General features: G+C 34.2%; 1 protein-coding gene across 1 annotated transcript in view; it reads left to right on the plus strand.

Annotated features, from left to right (window-relative positions):
• The first annotated feature begins 15,271 nt into the window (after positions 1 to 15,271).
• The window catches only part of LOC148945336 (uncharacterized), a 39,127-nt gene continuing 38,445 nt past the window's right edge, over positions 15,272 to 15,953 (plus strand). The window contains exon 1 of the mRNA XM_089099460.1: positions 15,272 to 15,355. The gene's annotated coding sequence lies outside the window, so the exon portion shown is untranslated. The remainder of the gene's footprint in view (positions 15,356 to 15,953) is intronic.

Consider the following 15,953-nt stretch of genomic DNA (forward strand, 5'->3'; position numbering starts at 1 on the left):
ATACACAAAGCATTTTTTTTTAAAAGTAAATTTCTCAAAAAGCAAAACTAAAATGTGTTATAACTCTTTTTTTTCCATTAGCAAAACGCTCAAAATACCAATTTAATTACAATCAAAAGTATTACTACTATCATAGCAAAGAATTCTCTTCACTATTCATCGCATCTTTTACTATCATATTTATGGACTTATAGTGTCAACCGTCGTCTAAAATTGCAAATAAAAGTTCTTTTTTTTAAATTAAACAATTTATTCCTGAGAGATATTGGTTTTGTGTAGACAGAGACTCTTACATCCCTCCCTCTGGGTTTTGATGTTTCCTATATTACCCATATTTAAAAACATATGTAATCAATCCCATAATCATTAAAGCAGTTATGAAATATCCCCAAATTGAGGCTAATAAGCCTTTTTAATAAGTAGTTCTTTCCACTTCCGTCTAGGTAAGTCTTTTTTTCCGGAGAGCGATTTGTTGTTTATTTCTTAGTAACGCGAGTTTGCAAATATAATTACAGTTCTGTGCGCTATGATGCGCAAAAAAAAATCATACTACGTCTATGCGCTACGCGCTACGTGTGCTCAAGGGTTGTTAAAAACCTGAGACAAGTTTTTTTTCCATAAAACTAGGTTTAACTGTAGTAATTCTAATATTCAAGTTTTATCCATTTCTAAAAGAATATATATCTTTTTTTTCAAAAGTATATTCAACAATAGCTAAATTTGTAGTTTTAGAATCAGTTTGAAAAAGCTTTAGATGAAATTTTCTCACTTTTTACCTTTTTGTTTTGCCCTTATCTCAGTAATGTCTATTGCTATCTATTGGTGCTTGATCACCTTAAAAAGCGTCTGGTAGGTCCAACAGCAGTTTCTCTTGTGATTCTGTTCAATCTAATAGGTTTATTAAGAACAAGAGACACTACAATATATTATGTATATCTACACTTTTTATTTGTAGCTACAATCTTCCCATAGGCTCGTCCCTTTAGTAAAAAGGTGGTTCTTTTCCAAGGAATATATCCTTATCTCCATATTTCTTTTTTTTACGTACGGTAGTTTCTTTTTTTTTAAGACATATAAGCGAACATAACTGTTTTCGCTTTAACTTTTCAACTTTAAGTTGTCTTGCCTTAAATTTCGACTTCAACTTGTCCTTTTGTCACCCAATTTCTTTTACTTCACTTCCGTCTGGCTATATTTTTACTGGATTACGATATATTGGTTGCCAATTTTATCCTAGCTTTAAATACTATTTTATTTACCAAAGAAAGAGGGGCAATAATTCCCTTGCAAAGCTAAATATCTTTGAAGTTGGTGCTCCGTATCTGCAGTTTACTGATAAGCTTTGAACCTGGGAGGATTACAAGAATGCATTTATGTTCATTACGGCGAGTTTTTTTGTTATGAAAGGTTATATTTTATTTTCAATGGAAAAGTGGATACGTTTAGTTCCTGTTAGAGTTTGACGGCTTGGGATTTGGGTGTTTTGGTTGGCAAAGGTAAAAACTAAATGCTTAAACTAGGGATCTCCTGTGCCAATTCTTTTTCTCAGATCACATACATCACTAGAGTTAAGGTTATTATCTTCAACTAGTGGTTTTCTTGTGACGATGGGGTTAATTTTTGGCTGATTTTTAATGGATTTTGTCGTTGGCTTTTACCTCCTGGTACCTTTTTTTTTTTTTTTTTTTTTTTTTTTTTTTTTTTTTTAGATTATATATATTTTTTTTTTGCTTTTTGTTTCCTTTACCGAGCACTCTTTTTGCTTTCTAGGCTTATTTTAAGTTTTGCTTAAACCTTTATAGCGCTTCTTTAAAATTTCTTTTTTTTTCTTTTTACCATTTGTAACTAATAAAAAAAATATTCTCTTAGACTATAACTAATTATAAATAAGACTACAGCTAGCTTGTACATGTAGCGCGCACTTAATGTAAATTCTCGCTGTTTTTCCTATTATAATTATTTTAAAATTCTTAAAAAATTTTTTTTTTCAAATTCGACTGAAAGTGTCACCTCAGAGAGTCAAAGGTTAGTAGATGCATTGCATGTACTTAACAACGAGAAGCTAGCAGTGGTTGAACTGAACCACAAATTTGCTAGCTTCCAATGACCCTATTTCAGTAGACTAACCTCCTTCGGTTTTTTTTTTAAATTATCCCCCCCTTCAAATATATATTTGAAGGAAAACTTGATGTTATATATTTACCGATTAAAAAAGAAAATATAGATATTTCATTAGTGGCTTTTATACTTGTTTGATTTTTATTTAATATTTATTGTTTTTTTTTGTTATTATTGTTTTATTCAAATATTAATCTGCCGGGGGCTGCGTTTGTTCTGCCTTTCTCCGTTTCCTGGTCCGAGTTCTGAACTCCAAATTTTTTCTTTTCTTCTTTATAATATTGGCAAGTTTTTTCGTTGTTTCTAGATTGTGGCTTACAAGGCTCTGAGTCCGAGTGCTGTTTTTTTGCCTCGTCAAATATTTTTAATCGTTGTTTCTTTTCATGTTTGGCCTTTTTCATAGTTCTTTTAGTGACTTGTGCTGCTGACAAAGGATTTTGTTGCTGCCCCTTTGGTTTCTTTACTGTTCTCCATAATTTTTCTCTCAAAGAAGGTTTTCTTGACGATGGCCCAGGTTTAGCTATATCGATTTCTGTAGAAGAATTTTCGGTGTCGCATTCTATTAGCTCACGTCTTGTAGATGGCGTTTGTTCCAAAAGCTATTTTTGCGTTAAGACTGTAGGTGAGTCTAGTGTATGAAAATCAGATAATTCTTTGGTTTCTTCCAATTTTTCTTCCTCTTTGGATTTAACCTCTGGTTTATTATGTCTTAAACCAGTAGGTTGTGTTTGAGGCTCTTCTATGTCGCTTTCATCGCTAGTATCCGATGAACATTAAACTTTTCCTTTTTTCTCTTGTTTGTTGTGGAAAGTTTGCAGCCAAGACTGGGCTAAATATTCCTTCCACTTCTCCCAACTGTTGTGGTCGTTAAAAAGGTCATAAAATTCATATGGTCTTCTGATATATAGCCTACTTGTGAGATCGTGTCTTCTATTTCTTTTTCTGAAAGTATAGGCTCTGTCTTCCACGGTTTTGAAAAATATCCCTTTTTCATTCTATTATGGTGCACTATTTCTTCCTTTTCCGTATGCTGATGTTTTAGAACATATGTTAAGTTATTTGGTAGAATTTTTGTAATCCTGTAGGGTCCCTCCCATTTTGGTTTAAACGTTTTTGTTCCTTCCAGATTCGTTTTGTAAACATAAACCAAATCTCCTAAACAGTAACTCGTTTTATTTTTGCTTGTTCTGTCATATATTTCTTTTAGTTCTGTTTTCGCATTTTCCAGATTGTCTTTAACTTGTTCCATAGCTTTTTTCATTTGAATTACAATCTCTTGCTTATATTGGTCTATGTTGTAATATATTCTGTCATTTTATGTTTCATCTAATCAAATTCTGGGATCTCTTATATGTTGCAAAAAAAAATAGCGTTTCTTTTAAGGAAGTTGCAAACGCCGTATTTTTTGCAAAGACTAGAAATGGTAAATGGTCATAATAATTTTCATTTCCTTCACTTGCATATAATCCCAGACTGTAAGCAAATTCCCTCTGCTTGAGTTCAACTCTCCCATGGGCTGCTGCCAGGTAAGACGAGGTAAACCATCGTTTAACCCCTAGATATTCTATAATTTTTTCTAAAAATTTGGCTTTAAAACATGGCCCATGGTTAGTCAGTAAAACTCTAGGGAAAACCCCGTGTTCCAAAAATAGGTGATTGACAAAAACTTTTGTAATGGTTTTCGTCTTTTCATCTTCAATTGGAAAAGTTCATGGATATGAAGTCAAAAGTTCTACTAAGGCGTGTACACACCTGTTTCCTTTCCTAGAAGCTAGTAAACATCCGCCGAATCTCCAAACGTCTCTTTACACTATTTTTCTTACAGCTGGCGGGGTGGGGTAGTGACCTCTTTCAGCCCTAGTGGTCTTTGGTGGTGACTTTTGTTTGACGCACTCTTGGCAGCTTTGTATAAAAGCTTTTACTTTTGAGTACATTTTTGGAAAATAAAAATTTCCTTTCAGTCTCCCCATAGTTTCTGCTTCTCCCATATGACAGCCAATCGTTGCATGTGCCATCTGTAAAACTTCTCCTTCCAGAGATTTTGGAATTACTGGAATAATTTTTAAGTCATTTTTTCTATATTCTTGCGATGGTCTATGATATCTTACTAGAAGATTTTTACTTTCGTCCAGATCAAAATTATCTAAGTCCTTTAAAAAATGTTTAAAGTGCTCTGGCAATTCCGTTCCTTTTGATAAAAAGGATTTCATTACTAAACAAAAATCATCTTTATTTTGATGCTTTGAAATATTTTCATTAGACAGTATTTCTATCCCTTCCAGTTCGTTCTGGATGGTTGCTATCACATTTTCTTTCTTATCTGGATTTCGTGATAAATAGTCTGGTAAAATATTTGTACGGCCCTTTATATATATTGGAGTATATGAATATGCTTGCAGACGCAGTATCCACCGTGTCAGCCGGGCTGAAGTATTTTGCATCGTATCTAGCCAAACTAATGATTTTTGGTCTACTCTTAAAATAAATTTTTTTCCAAGTAAAAATTGTCAAAAATATTCTGTAAATACTATAACTGCTAAACACTCCATTTCAAATGTCGAGTATTTTTTTTCTGCTTCCGTCAGTGACCTTCTGGCGTATTGAACTATTGATTCTACTCCTTCAGAATTAATGTTTATTAATATGGCCCCTATACCGTACCCCGAAGCATCTGTTTGCAAACAGAAGTCTTGTGACAAATTTAGCAGTTTTAGTATTGGTGCCAGTAATAATTGCCTTTTTATTTCATTTAGCACTAGTTTTGCGTCCTCTGGACATTCGAATTTACCTGATTTCCTCAAAATGTTTGTCAAAGGTTGTGCTATTATGGCATAATTTTTAATATATCGTCTAAAATAGCTTAACAACCCACAAAGTAATCTGCAGCTTTTTTGATCTTTAGGAGGCTGTAAATTTTCTATGACTGTAAATTTTTCTGGATGTGGTTAAATAGTGCATTGGTTTATCAGGTGTCCAAGGAATACTAATTTAGGGACCACTATTTTTAGCTTTTGTGGTTTTAATTTAAAGCCTGCTTTTTAAACTTTTCTAGTATTTTTCTAATCCAGCCATGTATTCTTCCAAGTTTTGATTAAACAACAATACATCATTTAAATAACCCAAAGTATCTTTTTTCCTTCCTGGTTCGTTATCTTTTAACACCAAATTCATTAGGCGACTAAAACAATTTGGACTAAATGATAAGCCAAATGGCATACGTTGAAATGTGAACGTTCTGCCATCGTCTAAGATTACTGTAGCCTTATGCTTAGTTTCTGCATCTAAAGCGATTTGCCAATATCCTGGTATTAAATCAAAACTAGTGTAATATTTTGAACTCCCTAACGAATCTAAAATCGAATCAATTCTTGGTAGCTTCATCACGTCTTTAACCGTGACGGCGTTTAGTGATCTAAAGTTTATACATAATCTCAAGGTGTTATCTTTTTTCAGACTATTACTAATGGAAACCATCAATCACTAATGCTTTCTTCAATTATACTCTGATCTTCCATTTCTTTTATTTGGCTATCTAGCCATGGCTTTAAATGATAAGGTGTTTTATACGGCGACTTTTTGATTGGAGGGCCCTCTGTTAATATCTTGTGCGTGATTAAGTGAGTTAATCCGTAATCTGCTTTGTGTCTTGCAAAAGTCCATTTAAAATTCCAAAGAATATTTTCAACCCTAGTTTTTACGTTTTCTGGTAAATGTTTTAAATCAAATTTTTGCAAAAAATCCGTTTTCGCTATTCCATACTCTTCTTGTGGTTGCGGTTTTAATGAGGATAAATGTTCGTGGCTAGAAGTGAAGTTTACGCTTAATTCTGGACTGTTTAGAGATTTTATTTCTGAATTTGAAATCTTTTCTACTAATCCAAGTTCTACCTGGTTCAGTTTTATTTTATCATTACTTAGATTTGATAGTTTTAAGTATGTTATACCATTTTCAATTTTTATAACTTGATTTTCCACGAAAATCATTGGGTATTCTTTTATGGTGTACCCCTATCACGGCATCCATCGTTTTAACCTTTCCATCTTTTTCATTTAATGTAGCTAGAACTTGAGCTTTCGTTCCCCCTTCTATTGTGATTTTTCCGCTTATTTTTAGGTTATAATTCGAATCTTCACTTTTTTTATTTGTTGATAAGTAAATTTGCCTATTACCTTCATTTCCCTGGTTTATTGTGATTGTATTGGATATGGGTTCCCATACAATCCCATATTTTCTGATGGCATCTACTCCTAGAATACAAGGAAATGGTAGCTGCTTGCATATTATTGCTGTTACTGTTATTTCTTTATCCCCTGCACTAAATTTTAGTGGAAATTCTCTTAAAATTGTCAGCTTGTGCCCTTTCACTGATGTTAGGGTATTTTGGCATCTGCTTACTCGATTTTTGACACTAGGAGGAAACCTATTAAAAACTTCCTCTCGAATTAATGATTTAGATGCGCCTGTATCTAGTAAACATGGTAAATTTTGAATACACTCAATTTTAAAACAACGCAGAATTGGTAGATTATTATTATTTGCATTTGCATCACAACATTCTAATCTATATAGGGGTCTTTGTAAGGAAAAAGCTCTGTCGACACTTGCAGGCAGGTTTCTCTGAGTAAATGCCCACTCTTTGGCCAAAAACTTCTGGGATTATCCCAGTTTTCTTCAGCGCTGCTACTTTGACCCTGGGTATTATTAACTGTTTGCCTTCTAGGCCTAAATTCAGGAATATTATTAGGTGTTTGCCAAGTATTATTTGTTCCCTGTCTTCCTAAATTTCTGTCCCCCTGCGTTCTGAATTGGTGTCTTGTCTTGTACGTCTGGCCTTCTATGGGTATTTTATGCCAGCAATCTGCCGCATAGTGATTTGGTTTGCCACAATTATAGTAATTGAATCTTTTCCTAAATTGCTTGGTAATTCATCCTTCCTCGTGGGGTCTATATCTATTTCTATATATTCTTGACCTGCCACCATTTGCTTTATAATTTTCCGCAGGAGGAGGAGGTGGGTATCCATAATACTTGGTATTTCAAGTCATTAAGGATGTAATACCATGGGATCGGTCGTCAAATGGGGAGGGGTCAGTCCATGGTGGGATGGTTTGGCCTTCCTCATGCCTTTTTGGTTCACGATTCGGCTCCTCAAAGGTCGTCCTCTTCTGTCCCCTTCCATATTTTTTACTTTCCTGGGCTCCTTTGTTATTTATTGACATCTGATCAAACTTTTTCATAGCCTCGTCCATTTTTACCTCTGTTTCGACTAGTATTATAGCCTGCTCTAAATTTTCAGGTTTTCACGATAATATTAGTCTTAATAACTTTTTTGGTAACCCTTAGGTAAAATTATGTAGTTGTACTTTCTGTACTGTCTCGTCATTTCCGCCTTTCTCTAATTGTAGACACACGGATATACAAATTTTGTCTGCATATTCCCTGATACTAGTTGAGGTATTGAATCTGACTACCTCTGTTCTTAGCCTCTCGGAGATGCTTGTCTCAATGAATCTTGTTTTAAAAGATTCAATTAGAGTACTGATGTCCTTGGGCTCTGTTTCCTTAATTGCCTCAAAATGTTTAAGGGCGCTTCCCTTTAATCTGGCTGCAACTAATTGCTCTTTGACCTTATCTTCAAACGATTCAGTTAGTTCGTCGAAAATTTTTAATTTTTGGTAAACTCATCTATGTCTGAGATTCCCGCGCACTCCGGTATAATGTTTTTAATTTCCAGTACTGTTGATAGGGAAGTAATCTTTTTCTCTGGTAAAGCCATTTTATTTCAATTTACTATTTTTATCTATCCCTATCAACCCAGTTTTTCTAGCGACCACCAGTTGTTGTGAAGCGTTATTTGTGGTATTTGGGGGTTGTAGTTGCAGATGCCTTTATTCTCCCTTTATAGAGGAGATAAATTCCGGCCCTAAGGTAATTAAACTTCGGTAGCGTGCCTTAAGCGGTGACACAACTACTGAGGCGTACCGACTGAGGATGTTCGAGAAGCTAAAATAGATCATTGTGAGTTTGTCTAAAATACAATACGTTTATTCATTTAACATATAATATAATCGGATGTATTCTGTCTACTGGGACTGGCTGTCCCAAATAGACCACAAGTCTCAAAAACAACAATAATATAAAAATAAGATACAGACACTTAAAACGATAAGACAAAGTCCCAAAGTATTTCTAAAACAACGGACCAGAGGTCAGTCCGGCATAAAGTTAGTATAAGATATTCTCTCCCGATAAAATGTATCTTTTATACATTTTTATCAACCACTCCTTCCCACGTATTTACTAGGAAGTGGTAATTTCTCAATTTCCCGTTAAACAGAATTTAGCAGGATATGTTCCTTATCTTAATAAAAAAGTGGCAATTCAAAACTTTATATTTGTGTCATATATATTTTTACTAAATTAATAATTAACTAAATTAGAAAGCTTTACCACACTTACTCTTCATGAGGCTTCAGATAAATGTTGAGAGAGGAAGGAGGAGTAGGAATTAATTAAAATGTTTCTCTATACAGCTAATATGTTACAATCCCATATCTACCAGCACAGAGGCGGAAAAGGCAAGGCAGGTTATCATCAGCCAGGCCATGAAATTTCTGTGGGTTGGCAAATACTACTAGGAACTTAGTTTTCAGGAATTTTCAATGGTAATATTTTTCTTTTTCATTTATATGAAATACTTCAATGTATTTAAATATATATATATATATATATATATATATATATATATATATATATATATATATATATATATATATATATATATATATATATATATATATATATGTAATGTATATATCGATAAGAAAATCCTACTGTAGAGCTTGTGATGGCTTCAGCTATGTAGAAGATCAAAAGTCTCATATAAAATCCATCCATGCAAACAATAATCTTCCTTTTCTTCCAACCAAAATTCTTTAGTAGTAATATTAACAAAGACTTTTCACCGAAAGATAAAATAAGATTTATTCATAATCAATTAATCATACAAGAAAATACATTGTGCTAATCCCCCAAAGGCTCCTAGGCCTGTAATAGAGGGGGAAAACATACCATTTAAGTCAAACAATAAATCAATAGAAAAACATTAAAATAGACCTACATTGAATAATCCAATCAATACATACAATCCAATCACAACACTCCTAATCCCCCTCGAAAGGCTCCATGGCCAGGGATACACGGGGGAATGAGAGAAAAAAAAGAAGAAAATACAATATATCCAAACAACCATAAAAAAGAAAAAAAATCAATCGCCAAACAACATATAAAATTAAAAAGAGACCATACCTGAGGCCTGGGAGTCATAGCGCAGAGAAGACCACCATAAAGCAAAACTAAACATTCAGGGGACATAAACTCCACAAAAAAAAAAAAAAAAAAAAAAAAAAAAAAAAACAAAAAAATATTCTGTTTGATTCTTAACTAAATGGTCCTTAAGAATCCTCTTGAAAGTGCCAAACGAGTGGTATTTCTGTACTGAAGAAGGCAGGGAGTTCCAAACCTGATGACAAGCGTCAAAGCGATGAGGGGATTGAAATCTGACTGCACAGTGGGAGTAGGAGAAATGCAGATATTATGTGACGAACGAAGGTTATATGGAGCTGAATCAGAAATAAACTGAGGAGTATTTTGAAGAGATTTTGGAAGATTGCCATGAAGCTGATGAAAAACAAAAGAAGCACAAGAAAGAATGTACATAGGCTGTAGATTTAGAAGCGGTCTTGGTGAAGAACGGTTGGTGACCATAACCAGACGCCTTGTTTTTTCATACATGACAGAACGCGACCGCAGTGTAGAAGGAAAAGTAGACATCCATACTATGGGGCAATAAGAGATATATGACTGGACAAGGCAGAAAAAAAGAAGCAGAAAAAGAAATTATTATTCATCGCCAATTTTTTTAGTAGGCTATATTCAAATTTTATCCAAAATTGAAATTGCAAATTTAAACGTGGAACGGTACTTATCAACGCACAATTATTGATTTACACATTTTAAAAGTAATTGACCTGGAATTTAAGGGAACGGTACCTCAAATTGTATCTTGGTTAGGTCTGGGTATAATTTGGAAAACAATCAGAAATTAATTAAAAAAAGAGCTTTTCAACTGAAAGCAAGGAACGGATTTGAAACCTATTAGAACAGATTGTTCTTTGTATGAAGGGGGCTGTATCCTCTTTAACTCCTTACTCTTTACTGTGAAGTTTGGCTTTTTTACAAATTTTTAAAAAAAATTTGCAACTGGAAAAAAATATATTTTTCAAAGCACTAAAAAACTTTTGTTTAGTGAGCAAGGTGTTGAGACGGAGGCAGTCCTCCTTCTATACAGAGTAATTTTTATTTATCTTAAGTTTCAAACTTGCTCCTTACTTTAGCTGAAAAACCTTTTCTGTTTGTTTAATTACATGTCATGAAACTAAAGTTTTATAAATATAATACTTTTGGCAACGCAGAAAAAACAATAAACATTTCAATGATCTCTACTTGGATTTTGAGGGGTAATCGAACAGTTCGTGGTAATGAACTGTAACTTACTTATTGTAACCTGGCTCAATAGTAACCAAAACTAACAAACGGAATATTGATACCAATAGAAATATCAAAAGAATTGGCGTATTATGCTGATTCCACATATATTATTTTCATTAGGTTTAGTCTTACCCATCAAAAGCAACAAGGCTGAGAAACTTTGTCTGATTTTCGGAAAATGGGGAAAGACCCCCTTGAAGTCGTATAATTTTAATGAAAATAACACTATCAGATTCAGCGTATCAAAGAACTAGATGTTTCAAGCTCATATCTGCAAAAATTTAGAATTTTGTAATTTTTACCAGAAGATAAATCAAGGATGGGTGTTTATTTGTTGTTTTTTTTGTTGTTGTTTTTCCCCAGGGGTGATCCTATCGACCCAGTGGGCCTAGAAAGTCGGGATCGGGCTAAAATTCATGGAAATGAAAAGTTCTTGTGCCCTTTTAAGTGACAAAAAAATTGGACGGCAACTAGGCCCCCTCCCACGTCACTTTTTTCCACAATCGTCCGATCAAACTTTTGAGATAGCTTATTGGTTCAGCATAGTTGAAAGGCCTAATAACTATGTCTTTGGAGATAAAATGACCCCCTACATCTCCCAGGGAAAGGCTTTTAAGTTGTAAAAATCGCCCTTTGTTTTATTTGTTATTGGGAAATATGCATACATTTTTCGGGTGGGGAGGGAAGGACGAATTTTCTGCTAGGAGAATGATCAATGGAGAGGATAGTTTCTAGGGGGTGAAATTTCAAGAAGAAATTTTACACTAGGAGAATTTGCCGGAATTCCTATACAAGATTTCTTTATATGTCTTGCTTTCTCTTTACCGATTTAATTTTACGCGTGGAGATGTTAAGGGTAATTGCCCGGGGTAAATTTTTGCCAGGATTGAATTGTCAAGAGGATGTTTTTTATGGGGAGGGAGATTTTTCCGTGGAGGTGGAGCCAGGTATCCCGGCGTTGTTTAAAAACGATCAGAAAAAAAAACAAAAAAAAAAGTTTTTCAACTGAAAGTAAGAACCAATATTAGAACTTAAAACAAACAGAAACTATTATGCATATGAGGAGGGTTGTCCCCTAATCAACATCTTGCTCTTTGCGCTAAAGTTCAAATTTTGTTCCAATTCTTTAAAAACGATTCCTAAAACATAAGGTTCGTTTAATTAGAACAATAACTAACTTTTTTTAAAGTGCCAAAAAGGTGTAGGTTGAAGAGCGAGGTGTTGAGGAGGGGGGTAACCGCCCTCATATACGTTATAATTTCTGTTCGGTTTAATTTTTAATGTTGCTCCTTACTTTCAGTTGAAAAAACTCGTTTTATTATCTTTATTTAATGAAGCTTAGAGACAAACAATTTTCTAAAGGCAATGGAAGAAGTATGTCAATCAAAGTAAAAGTATTTAAAAATGAAAAAATAAGTAGTTTCAGAATACAGAAAAAAATAGCCTACTTACAAAAATTAAGATACAAACTCCCAGCATTAAGTTCTGTTGAGCAATGCCGAAGCGTTGGACGGATGTTTTTTTTAACAATATCGACAGTTTTGAACTTGGTTATCAAACACCAAAATATTTAATGCCTTTAGACTCAGCGTTTATAAAAAGTAACGCATTATCAAAGTAGTTTGTTCTAAGTATAAAATCAAAACTAAGATTGAGAAAGTCAAATAAAAATTTTTCATTCAATATTTTTAATTTAGTTTTGAATGCCAAAAGCCAGTGTATTTGACACCTTTATACTTCATAACTGTAAAAAATTAGATCTTTTTCAAATTGAAAAATAGATAAATACAATCCCTCCCTGAAACAGACAAGAAGTGATAACAAAATACAAAAAACATATCCGTTAAGGGGGGAAATACAGAAATTCTTAGCATTTCGTCCAGGGGAAACATTTCTGATTATAGCGGCTTCATATATCAGCTCATGGGTACTCTTGAAATGCAAGCAAATTCTGACAGCAAATTCCTACCGAAATCACCCCTTATAAAGTTGTTATCTTTATGTTTTTTATAATTATATGAACTTTTTTGCGTTCTAATAACTGCACTAATTACTAATAAACAAATAAATATTTAAGATCACCATAAAAAGCTGATTCTTTGACTGAATGTTATCAATAGTTCGGCTCTTATACTTTCGTTATTGACAAGGATCGTTATTTACTTACCATTCATTGCTATGAAAAATTTGTTTGTTTTTTGTTTTTATTTGCTCCAACAAAATCGTAAAGAAAAATTTTTGTGGAAAACAGGTTAGGGGTTAGTCAGTCACAAATTATAACTTATATTTTCCTTATTATGGGTCAAAATCTATTGGCAGTCAGCCAACAAGGGGCAACAAACATTTTCCCCATGGTTTTCCCTATTCTGCTCTCTTTCCTTTGGTTTGCTTATAATCCTTTTATTGTCCCAAATTTCCAGGGGGGGGCACGGATCCCCCTGCCCCCTTGACAGAGCCCATGACCTTGTCCCTGGCTACATGTCCTGTAAGTTTACAGCCAACATTAGTTTCCGCTTGGCCTTGAGTCCGCCTGGCCTAGGGATTTATGAATGTAATTTTAAGTCCAATTGAAGACGCCAAATTATGGACCTATTTTCGGGCGTAACAAATCTTTTATTCTTTTGGCCTGGAATGATAAAAAAACATGCACAATTCAATAATTTTTTTCGTCTGGGCTGAACAAAAGTGTTATAAGTCCAGGTCGATTCGACATTTCTTGTGCCAATTTTCAGGTGGAACAAAATTGTTTTTCAATTTGTTTCTGTGCACAGGGGTTCCCTCGATCCAGGGACTCATAGATGCAACATTCAAGCTTTTTTGAAAGCAAATTGTTAGTTTTTCGGTTCAGCCAGCATTTCGGAGACAATTTTTTTTTACTTTTGTAATATGTATACGTGATTATATTGATTTTTTTGCACTGAAGACGGCTTAATGTAAGTCTTTGCCGAAATATTTACTTTTGTTTTTTTGTTTTTTGTTTATTCATAGCCTTAAAATCATCCCGTTTAGTTTTGTCTATTTGCATCATTTTTTCGTTCTTCATTTTCTTATACGTTATGTATAGCCAGTATGGTCTCAGAATATATTTACAAATTTTTGTTGTTATTGCTGATTTAGGACATATGAAAAACGCATAATATACCTTTTGCGATGATGAATTTCAGTGTGTGTGCGAATATCGACTAATAGGGGGAAAAATGAGCACTGGAATTCTTTCTTTTCGTCACAATCTAAGGAGATTACTAATCATGAAATAATGCAATAATAATTTGGAGATTCAAATTTTTGGCTGATTAGGACGAACAGTTATGACTAACAACCACATCATGCTGGAAACATGGCCACCAGGATTTCATTTTAGATGGAATCCTAGATGGTGATGAGATTCGACAATTTAAATTAAATCTGATCAATGTGTACCAAAATCACAGAGAAAGTAGAATTTATTCAAAGCTTTTTATAACCAAAGCTGCGGTCAGTTGTTAGTAGTAGTAGTAGTAGATAAGAGTAGTAGTACATACGTATGTGCCTTATTTGTATTGTACACATAAACGGGCCGTCGAAAGTTGAGCCGGACCAAGTGACAAACTGAGGGCCCCTAAAACTGTGGAGTTTGGTTATTTTTACTCTGTTGAAGATATTACCTCGGAGATTACAGTCAAATGATATGATTTAGTCTGATATACTGTTGAAGACAAGGCCGTATTCAGGAGGGTTAAAGAGTTTGAACCCCCATCCCTCCAAAATGTTTGTCTGACTAGTAAAAACTTAACAAAAATGAATAAAGAGAAATTTTGATACGTTTTAAAAGTTTTTTTTTTAAATACCTCCTGAAAAAAAATCCGTTACGGTTCTATTAACAAGGCAACACGCGGGACAGTCACTCGTGAAAAGCAAAGATCAAATAGGCATCACCCAGTCATTCCTATGAGACGCTGAATAAACAAGGGGTGTCTCACTCCGGGAACTATATTTGAACTTTAGTTTTTTGGGGTTTAGGGGGAAAAGGTACTTAGGTTAGGTTACGTATTTAATATATGCTATGCTTTACCCCCACCCCCCGAATGTGCAAATATATAGCCGAAATTTGTTTCTAAACTATTCTATTTTCATCCTATTTTGTTTTATTTAATTAGCATTAACCAAAGTTCACTTCTCGGGTGTTGCCTAGCTAATAGAACAGTACCAAAAATCCTTTAGTAACCCCCCCCCCCCCGAAAATAAAATTCTGGAAACGACCCTGGTTGAAGAATATAAAAAGTAATATAAATTTCCCTTACGGACCCTTTCAGGAGTTCGGTCTCAGGTGTCACGCTTCACGCAGTAAAGTCAGGATGGTGTATTTGTAGAGGATTCAACATTTTTTTAATAAACCAAGCACTCCCAGATCTTCTTACCCCTTTTAGCTTCACAGATGAAAGTACTTCATTTAATTGTAAAACATTTTTTTTTCTCAGCAAACATAGAATGCCCCACAAAAATTACGGAATTATCCACCCAGATAGGATAGTTTTGGAAACCCCCTCCGGGTATTGCTACCCACCAATCGGAGCATTGAAAGAACAAGATTTGAATTCCATCGTAGATATTTGTATTCAGTGCTTGAAACACGCCAACTATATACAAGTGAGTTATGTGTACAAACTGATTCTGCACTATTTTGGAAAATTTTTGAGATAAATTCACGGTAAGCCTTCAGTGATGTTTTATGTTATTGAGGAATATATAGAAAATCAATAAGCGCTTGCAATTTAGCCTCTCTTTTTGGTAAATTTCTTCAGTAAGCAGGGGCGTAATTTGCTATGGGTTAGGGAGGACAACTGCCCCCCCCCCAAGACCTCATCCCCCCCCAGCTGAAATTTAGTTTGTGCAAAAAAAAACTTGTCAAAGCTAATATAAGCCTGCATAACTCAAGCAGTAAGAGAAACAGGTCAGTTTTCTTTAGTATCTTTGCCCTTATGGTAGGCCTACTATATAGCCTAGCTCATTTTTCCTTTTTCACCGCCTTTTTCGCTTGATTTGGGAAAATTAAAAGCACGAATGAAATGGAAGGGAACATGGAAAGTCACATTAATATAAAATAAATGCATATTACAAAGTTAAAATAGGCTATCATTATTAAAGTAGGAATTCCTTTAGTTTTGTGGGTACTTGTGCATTTTGCGGACATTGCTATATACTGTATGTGGAATGTCAAACGGGAAATGCTACAGTCACCCGACAAAACCCGTCACACGGCTATTTCAGAGACCTAAATTGATTGCAAAGCGTTGTTTCTCATGGAT

This window comes from Artemia sp. Qi Xiang Cuo, chromosome 13 (genome assembly GCF_049724085.1).
Source record: "Artemia sp. Qi Xiang Cuo chromosome 13, ASM4972408v1, whole genome shotgun sequence".
NCBI lineage: Eukaryota > Metazoa > Arthropoda > Branchiopoda > Anostraca > Artemiidae > Artemia > Artemia sp. Qi Xiang Cuo.